Source organism: Alosa alosa, chromosome 16 (assembly GCF_017589495.1).
Source record: "Alosa alosa isolate M-15738 ecotype Scorff River chromosome 16, AALO_Geno_1.1, whole genome shotgun sequence".
Lineage (NCBI taxonomy): Eukaryota > Metazoa > Chordata > Actinopteri > Clupeiformes > Clupeidae > Alosa > Alosa alosa.
In genome coordinates, this window is record NC_063204.1 from 32,719,953 (window position 1) to 32,729,401 (window position 9,449).

The 9,449-nt window shown below is 47.6% G+C and overlaps 1 non-coding gene across 1 annotated transcript; it reads right to left on the bottom strand.

Annotated features, from left to right (window-relative positions):
- Positions 1-2,387: 2,387 nt before the first annotated feature.
- On the bottom strand, positions 2,388-2,537 carry LOC125310051. Its single transcript, XR_007196232.1, has one exon. It is a non-coding gene; the product is annotated as a 5.8S ribosomal RNA (ribosomal RNA).
- Between the last annotated feature and the right edge of the window lie 6,912 nt (positions 2,538-9,449).

Consider the following 9,449-nt stretch of genomic DNA (forward strand, 5'->3'; position numbering starts at 1 on the left):
CTGTCGGTCAGTACCATCTAATCAGCGGACAAGGACTGTCCATCAGCCAACCTCTGGTACCTTGATGACCAGTCGCCGTCTTATGAATGGGTGGGGTTCAAGGATCGCAGTGCCTTTACACATAAGCTGGGAACGGCCCACTGGCCCGCGGGAAGTGCAAGTTGGGACCAGGACTTGGAATCCTCTACCGCTTATCTCTGTAAGTTGCCCTTAGTGTGAGTAATCCAAAGCTCCAATGGAGCTTCTCAAGGGGTAGATACCACGGGACCAGGTACCCACCCGACCAGAGCAAAGTCTTGCCGCCTACCCCACCCCCAGAGGCACCTCGGATTGGCTTTATAACCATGTGGATAGACCGGCCTACATGTGGCTTTGGAGAACAACAGGATATCAATTGCCCCAGCCCTCATTCTCTTGATATGGCACATGAGGCTCCCTTCAAGGATCACACCTCAAACAGACCACTTTGGGTGCTCCACTTCACCCTGGGTGCCCTCTCACCCAATCATGTAACCTAGGGCTCCTGCTCGGGTTCCCCTCATCCTTTACTCCATTGGAGCTATCGCCCCAGCCACAAGGGTGAACTCACCCTAATCACGCTCTTTGGGTAATTACCCAAGGGTGCTGGGCTCACCCTTGATCCACTTCTAGGTTACCCATCATTCCTTGCCAGCCCCCGAGATGTAGGAGCTGAGCTCAACAGGTCTGATTAGGCGGCCTCCCAAACCGCATATCCGTAAGCACATAGCCCATTGCACTCGCGTCTTAAGAGTCATAGTTACTCCCGCCGTTTACCCACGCTTCATTGAATTTCTTCACTTTGACATTCAGAGCACTGGGCAGAAATCACATCAGCGTCAACACCGCTGGGGGGCCAGCGATGCTTTTGTTTTAATTAAACAGTCGGTTCCTCTGGTCCGCACCAGTTCTGAGTCGGCTGCTAGGCGCCGGCCGAGGCCACGTACCGGGTGAACCCCCGTCCGCCCGGGCCGAGGCCCAGACGAGGTGAGGGGCCCAGCGCGCGCCGTAGCTGGAGAGATCCGCGAGAACGGCCCGGCGCGCATCCAGAGTCGCCGCCGCGCACCGCCGCTACCCGGCCCCGCCAGAGCCACGCACGCCGTAGGCGGCGCGCGACGGGCGACCCCGCCGACGACCGCCCCCGAGAGGGCGGCGCGATGATGCGAGGACCTGTCCGTAGCGCCTTCCGGGCGGCGACTCACAAGGCAGAAACCGGGCGCGGGACGGCCGCTCCTCCAGCTGCACGGGCCCAGCCCCGCTTCGCACCCCAGCCCGACCGGCCCAGCCCTCAGAGCCAATCCTTATCCCGAAGTTACGGATCTGACTTGCCAACTTCCCTTACCCACCACCTTACCCACCTTGTTCTAACATGCCAGAGGCTGTTCACCTTGGAGACCTGCCGGATATGGGTACGGCCCGGCGCGAGATTTACACCGTCTCCCCCGGATTTTCAAGGGCCAGCGAGAGTTCACCGGACGCCGCAGGAAACACGACGCTTTCCAGGGCACGGGCCCCTATCTCGGGGCGAACCCATTCCAGGGAGCCCTGCCCTTCACAAAGAAAAGAGAACTCTTCCCGGGGCCCCCGCCAGCTTGTCCGGGTTCGTTTGTGTTACCTCACTGGACGCCTCACGGCGCCTGTCTCCGCCACTCCGGGTTCGGGGATCTGAACCCGATTCCCTTTCAATCGGCCGGGGGCGACGGAGGCCATCGCCCCACGCTTCAGAACGGCGTTCGCCTATCCCTTAGGACCGACTCACCCATGTTCAAATGCAGTTCACATGGAACCCTTCTCCACTTCGGCCTTCAAAGCTCTCATTTGAATATTTGCTACTACCACCAAGATCTGCACCCGCGGCGGCTCCACCCGGCCCCGCGGCCTAGGCTTCAGCACCACCGCGGCGGCCCTCCTACTCGTCACGGCATAAGTCCCCAGGCCCGAAGGCCCCTCACTTGCCAGCGACGGCCGGGTATGGGTCCGACGCTCCAGCGCCATCCATTTTCAGGGCTAGTTGATTCGGCAGGTGAGTTGTTACACACTCCTTAGCAGATTCCAACTTCCATGGCCACTGTCCTGCTGTCTATATCAACCAATACCTTTTCTGGGGTCTGATGAGCGTCGGCATCGGGCGCCTTAACCCGGCTTTCGGTTCATCCCGCAGCGCCAGTTCTGCTTACCAAAAGTGGCCCACTGGGCACTCGCATTCCAGGCGGGTTAGGCGTTCCGACTTGAGCGGGGGAGGTAAGACGTCCACCGTCGCCGAGGCGCATGAGGCGCACCCGGGTCTGGATTTAGGGGGACGAAGGCGGGTAGCCTGCGACGCCCCAGCTGCGGAGCCCCGGCAAGCGGAGCTCCGATTGATGGGAAAGCGACCCTCAGACAGGCGTAGCCCCGGGATGGACCCGGGGCCGCATGTGCGTTCGAAGTGTCGATTTATGTGTCCTGCAAGTCACATTAATTCTCGCAGCTAGCTGCGTTCTTCATCGACGCACGAGCCGAGTGATCCACCGCTAAGAGTTGTACTCTTTGTTTGGTTTGTTTAGGCCCTGAGATCCGGGGATGAAAAGAATGTGGGTGAGTCTTTTCAACCGAGTGCCCCGGGCTGGGAACTGGGGCTCTCGGAGGTCCCCTCTCGGGGTCCTCCGTTCCGGCGGAGTTGGTACTCAGTCAGCCCCCCGAGAGGGGGCTTTTAAGTGAGTTCCCGGGTAGCTTTTCGCCCGCCAAAACGGAGCGAAAAAAAAAGAGGGGAGGGAGGGATCGGTGGTCCTGACACCTCGGCAGCCCGAAGCGGGCCTCCCCAGGGTTTTGAGCGAGTTTCTCCTTTTGGACTTAGGTTTTGAACGAAAACCCATGGAATACCAAGCTACCCATGGTCTACCTGGCTACCCAGGGTGTACCTGCTTAATTCTGTGGCCCACAGAGGGCATAGTTTCTCACATTTTTTCATTTTTTCCATGCCTATGGTCAACCTTAGGGCTAATTCCTGGAAGGTGACATTGCTTTTTTGGAATTATACAGGTTATATTATATAGGCATGGAGCCCCATGGCTGGGTGCTGTAGTTATGAAGCCTTGGAAGGCATGCATCTGTCGGGTAAGGTAAGCTCATGGGAGGGGTGCTTAAGCCTGGTGCTGTCAGCTAATTCCTGGAAGGTGATGTCTCTTTCTTGGAAATATTGGAAGGGACCCTCCACTGAATGTCTGCGGGGAAATGAGCACCTAAAGTCGGGGAGTTGATATTCCGGAATATAGACATCCAACTTTTTGACTTAGATCCAGGCAAGGACTCTCCACTGCATGTCTGCGGGGAAATGAGCACTCAAAGTCGGGGAGTTGATATCCAGGAATGTGCACTTCCACATTCCATCTTTCTGACTTAGTTCCAGACAGGCACTCTCTACCACATGTCTGCGGGAAATGAGCACCTAAAGTCGGGGAGTTGTTATTCTGGAATATAGACATCCAACTTCCAACTTATTGACTTACAGTAGGTCCCCGTTAAGTTTGGACGGGTTCCTTCATGAATCACGCACCCCATTTTCTCAGCAGAAATGGCACAAACTGCAGTTGACACAAACAACCACAAGGTGTCACTTGGGTGCCACTACTATTTTGATGCGACTGACTTACTGCTTCCATGACGAGCGGGGGCACGGAACTTAAATTGATCACGGTAGTTTAAGCTTACACTTGACAAAACATTCTAATATGAAAATGTAGATGCAATTGTTGTAAAATGGTGCAGCTCCTTTAAGAAAGCACTGTGTGCAGGATGGAGAGAGAGAAAGGGAGAGGATAGGCCTATGTGTGTTAGAACTTAGCGTGTGGAAAAAAAGCACGTGCTGTTGAGACTGGAGCGAGTCATATTCAAAATAATGCAAAAAAAAAGCAATTATCCTCATTCATTGCAACCAAAGCATGCCTGCTTGCCGGCGTTCAAAGCGAAAAATATATCAAAGCACCTTTTGCGTTTGAATGTAGCACGAAAAATTTTTTAAACAGCTGGACAAATGATTTAGCTAATTGATTATATAACCTGTACACCAGCAACCGCAACATGCCTGCTTGCCAACGTTCAAACGACAACGAAAAAGATAATAAAACAACAAGAGGGTTGAGTCTGAATGACACTGAGTTTTTAGACACTGAGTTTTTGTAGTTAAGAAATATTTTCAGTATAAAAAATGGTCATTCTTCAATCTCCTTCACTGGCGCCTATGGAAAAGGCTTAACGTCCCAAAACAACGATCAATGATCATCAAATTTCTCTCTCACATTGCTCCTCATAACCATCTATAAAAAGTGTTTTTCTTTTTCTTTTTTGAGCACATCCGAATCCCAGGACATAACGCACTGGACCTTATAATAGGCTCGAGATATAATTCCAAAGGGGCAGATAGGGGCCACTGCACTTAAAACTTAAAAGATGAAGCTTTCGAACTTTGAAATTGCGATCAGTGATTGGCATCGGGTGAATGAAGCTTTTCGAAGTTGAACAGGCTATTAAAAACTATTTGCGCACCTCCATGTCACAGGAGAGACTGGGCTCTCCCTTCTATGAAAAAGACGTTAGGCTACCTGCAAACTGGCCTATGATTTCATTGCTGAGTTTGCGTCAAAGCAAGAAAATGTTTTTTTTCCTGAGTCAGTATATGGCGAGTCAGTGTCATTTATTTGTCCAATGTTAGCCTATAGATACAGACCAGTACATCTTATCAATAGTTTGAATGTCGTGTGTGTTTCTGCTCATTGACAAATACCGTTCAGCACAATGATTCATGCCCAATTAATTCCCCCTGTTAAAGTGTTCGCCTTTGTTACACTATTTGGTTTCGTGATGTAGCCTATGATAAACACCATATGGCCAAATATGTGACTCAGCTAATGTTATAGGCTATACAATTGAATTTCCCCTCTTAAAGGCAAGCTGGTGTAGCTTATTAGACTAGGCTACTATTAAAATACACCGACGGTAGCCTTGGCTATGTGTAAAGTAAGCTATCGCATGATTTCATGCACGTAAGTGAAAAGGGCCTTGCATCTGTCAAGTTCGCACAGGGCCTCGCATCCCCTTGCGACGGCCCTGCAGCTCCTCCTAAGACAGCGAGGAAAAAAAAGTTAAAATCACAGCGATAAACCGGGGAAAAGTTGACAGGTTTGTTTAGGTCCGGTGATTATTTGTGAAATTGTGCAAACGACAGCCTTTTCAAGGCATTTCAAGGAAGGAGTCGTAGCATGCAAGCTCCCAAATTGACCCAGTAGCCTAAGGCATCAATAAATTGTTGGGACTGGGGAGGGTCATGCGTTTTTTCTCAATCACTTTGGAGGGTCATAGAAAAAATTCTTGCTGGCGAGGGAGGGTCACGTCTTTTTTGACTAACGCTCCCAAAACTCCTCCGGTAGCCCCTTAATTAAATAAATAACGAACAGTCCCTAATTGATTAATAGCCTAGGCCTACACCAGCAATTGTTGAACATTGACCTGTACAGGACATTGGCAGTAGCCCAGCCTAACAAGCAAATGTTGCAAAATACATCAAAAGGCACCAATTAATCAGAAATAAATAATGTAATCTGCATCGCTTTATTTAACAAACTGCAAGCAACAAGAGCATTGAGTTGGCTGTAAGGCCAAACCAAACAAAGCCTATCTGTTAAGGCAGTCGATAGGCTATATAACGAGCTGTGTGCCTGGAAATACGATAGATGGCGGCTCTGGTCATCCCATACCCTCCCCACTTCCTGTAGCCTACCATTAGGAAGGCCTGTAGCCTAAAATGACTCGTTGCCGTTTTGTGACATTAAGCTTTTTTCACGTTAAGCCCCCCCTCCCCATCCCCTTCTTTCACAAGCAGTGGGGGGCCTTGGGGGCCTAAAGTAACACTTTTGGTAGACAAAGGAGGGTTCTCCCGCACTTCTGTCGTTTGGCCACATTCGTTGCAACCAGGCCAGGACAGATATTTTAGAGAGGAGGCGCCCGGTGCAGCTCAGATGTCTTCTTAATTTTCTTTATTCTTCAGTAAAAGGTGCAGAACATTATTAAACTTTGACTAACATTTCGATGTGTTGATGTTTTGACTAACGAACATCGAAGCGTTAGTCAAAGTTTTAATGTTCTGCTACTTTACTAAAGAATAAAGAAAATTAAGAAAATCTGAGCTTCACCGGCGTCTCTCCTTCTCTAACACTTTTGGCTTTGGCTAAATATTTCTAAAATCATTTGAGTTTCACTAGTCACATGTTTTAACAAGCAACACTTGTTATTGAACTAATAACAGGCGTGTGTCGAAAATTGACTTTATTTTCCATGGAGAAATAACATATGCAGAGTCTAACCAAGGTCAATCTTGCCAAAAAAAGCCCTCAAACCTGAAAACACATGAGGCAAAAGTGCAAAACATCACAAAACTAACTAAACTAACAGCATATTTTTTTGTATTGCAGTCATTGTAACCTACAGTTGAAAGGGACCGTTCGTTATTTATAAATGGGGTCACCGGAGGAAAATAGGGGAGGGTCATGTCTTTTTATTCTTTGTTGAGGGGAGGGTCACCTAACTTTTTTTTGTCTAGGAGGGGGGGTCACCCATCTTTTGTATTAATGAAAACAGCAAAAAATGAAAGTGGCTTGTTTGATTGTTGATTTCTGTCATTTCAACATATAACGTTCTCTTTCGTTCCATAGCTCTGTCAACATTGAACAATGAAAATAAGTGAGATTTCCCGGGTTTCTCACGCAAAATACGGAAAATGTCAACATCCGTCCCCATTAACGTTGGAAGGGTTGGAGCAACAAAGTAGCCTACTTTATTCACGCCTAACAGCCTATATCCATTTGGTCAACTTAATCCAGCCCTAAAAAAGCTAAATTTAACTTTGGTTTGCTTGTAGTTTACCGTGTAGTCTAGCCTAACTTTAAACAGTGTGCATGCTTATAAAGCATACTTGTGCTTCATTCATCCACACATCCAGCTCCTAACGTTTTGACAAGCATTTCTACCAATTTACCTTGTTCCTGCCCATCTCTAGCTTTGCTGTCTCCATCCTTTCTGTTTTTGTTGTTTGCAAAAAAATATATAGTAGGCCCTATTTATTGGTAACCAGCAACAAGTGCAATTTGTTAATCGCTGTCATTCTCTCTCCTGCCAACAAAAATGTGTTACGTTCCAAGTAGCAGTGCGTAATTCTGCTTCATAAAGTTTAACAAATACATTGGTCATATAAATAGCCAGTTTATGGTCTACAGTGTAGAGTTGGTAAGTTATGGTAGACCAACTTGGAGTGAATATACAGGGGATTTCTTTGGCTCTTAGCCTGGCAGGTGCATAACGTAGACATAGCCTATGGCCGAACACTGCAGCGCCAATGAATCGTGCTCTCCACGACAACCCGTCGTTAACTTAAATAGGCCTGTAGGTTAACATCACTCTGAGTTAAGCATTCAAGCAAGCAAAGCGATGATTTGAATAAATCTGTTTCTCTGGAAGGGCAAGGGGTAACAACAGGACAACACAGAGACAGGACAGAATGCAGGACTAATGTTATTGAGAGTATAACAGTAATATGGGATATTCTACGGGAAAATATTAAAACGGCAAGACAGCGGGGAAAAGTTAAAATGATAGGCCTAAACCCAGAAAAAGTTGGCATGTTAGGTATTTTTCGGTCTCTGTGATTATTTGTGAAATTGTGCAAACGGCCTTTTCAAGTCATTTGAGAAGGAAGGAGTGTAGCAAGCTCCCAAATTGACGCTCGTCTGAGAAATTGAGTTTTGGATAATGTTCAGCTTCGGCAACTTTACAATGACTGAGGAAGCCTAGAGATGAGTCCATAGCAACAAGTTCATGTGTTGAATTTGTTATTACCCAGTGTGCTTTGTTGAATGGTCTCAATGTTTTATTTCATGTGAATATTTAGAGGAGTAACTTATTTCAAGTAGGCTAATGCAGTTGCAGGAAGTGTGCATTTAGTTTCCATGCTTATTGTGTTTCCACAACAATGCTACTGAGTAAATCTACTGAAATGGCCACCATCTTGGTGAAGTGTGATGTGTAAGATCAGAAAGCAGAGGGTGAGTTCAGAACGACAGCTTTAATCGATGTGTTTTCATAGCGCTTTATAGCGTGGGTGGAAAGTATCGTCAATTGGCCGGGGAGGGTCATGTCTTTTTTGAAAAGGATGCTGGAGGGTTGTTGATAATTTTCTTGCAGGCAGGGGAGGGTCATGCAACTTTTGATTGAAGCGCTCAAAATCCCTCCGGGGACCCCGTTTATAAATAACAAACGGTCCCTAACAGCGCGTAACAGTCGTTTTACTCCCCGGATGCGCTCATTATAAAGAACGTTTAACGTGTCCCAAAAACAGCTATCAATTAATCACCAAACGTCTTATAAACAAGTATTGCCAGGAGCAACACCTTGCAAAAAATGATAACAATAGGCCTAGGCCTTTATATGGCTCTGCTCCTGCCTAGATTCGAACTCAGAACTACCTGAAATTTGCAGACCTGTTCTGGAAATACGTGCATTAACCCACTCGACCGTCAGACAACGCTATCTGCTTCGAGTAGGCCTATTGGGTAGGACTGTAGCCTACACTGGTTGCTGTGGCACAGTCTTGAGTGACCGAATTCGTTTTTCTTTGTCATATGAATGCTGTCATTTTGTTAACATTACTGTTAAGGAGATGCTGTAGGCAAAGTCTATATTTCAACCTCGTTAGTGTAGTAAAAAAAATCAGAACTATTCACAAGGTTTCTGGGCAGCATATTTATGTTCTGTTAGCAAGCGAACTTCTCATGACTACCGACAAAGTAGCCTACTGCCAGCTGACGAAGCTCTCATTTTAAAACATTACTGAGAGACAGACACTGTACAATCAAGAAATCTTGCCACTGAATCCAAAACTATGTTTAACATTATGTACAAGGCTTAGGCTACAGTGGACTAGCATGTTGCAGGGGCTGCTAAAAAAACGCACTGAAAACTCGGCCAATCACAGCCCTTGCTGTCGAATGCGCCGTCTGGTTCGACTGTGGAACTCCACAGCGGACTATGCTGCCCCCAAGCGGCTGCAGTTGTACTTACATTTCACCATTCACCATGATCGTGAATGAAGTGTCAATTTTTAACTGGGACCCACTGTAGTTCCAGACAGGCACTCTCTCTACCACATGTCTGCGGGGACATGAGCACCTAAAGTCGGGGAGTTGACATTCAGGAATGTGCACTTCCATCTTCCATCTTTCTGACTTAGTTCCAGACAGGCACTCTCTCTACCAGATGTCTGCGGGGACATGAGCACCTAAAGTCGGGGAGTTGACATTCAGGAATGTGCACTTCCATCTTCCATCTTTATGACTTAGTTCCAGACAGGCACTCTCTATACCAGATGTCTGCGGGGAATCGAGCACCTAAAGTCGGGGAGTTGACAT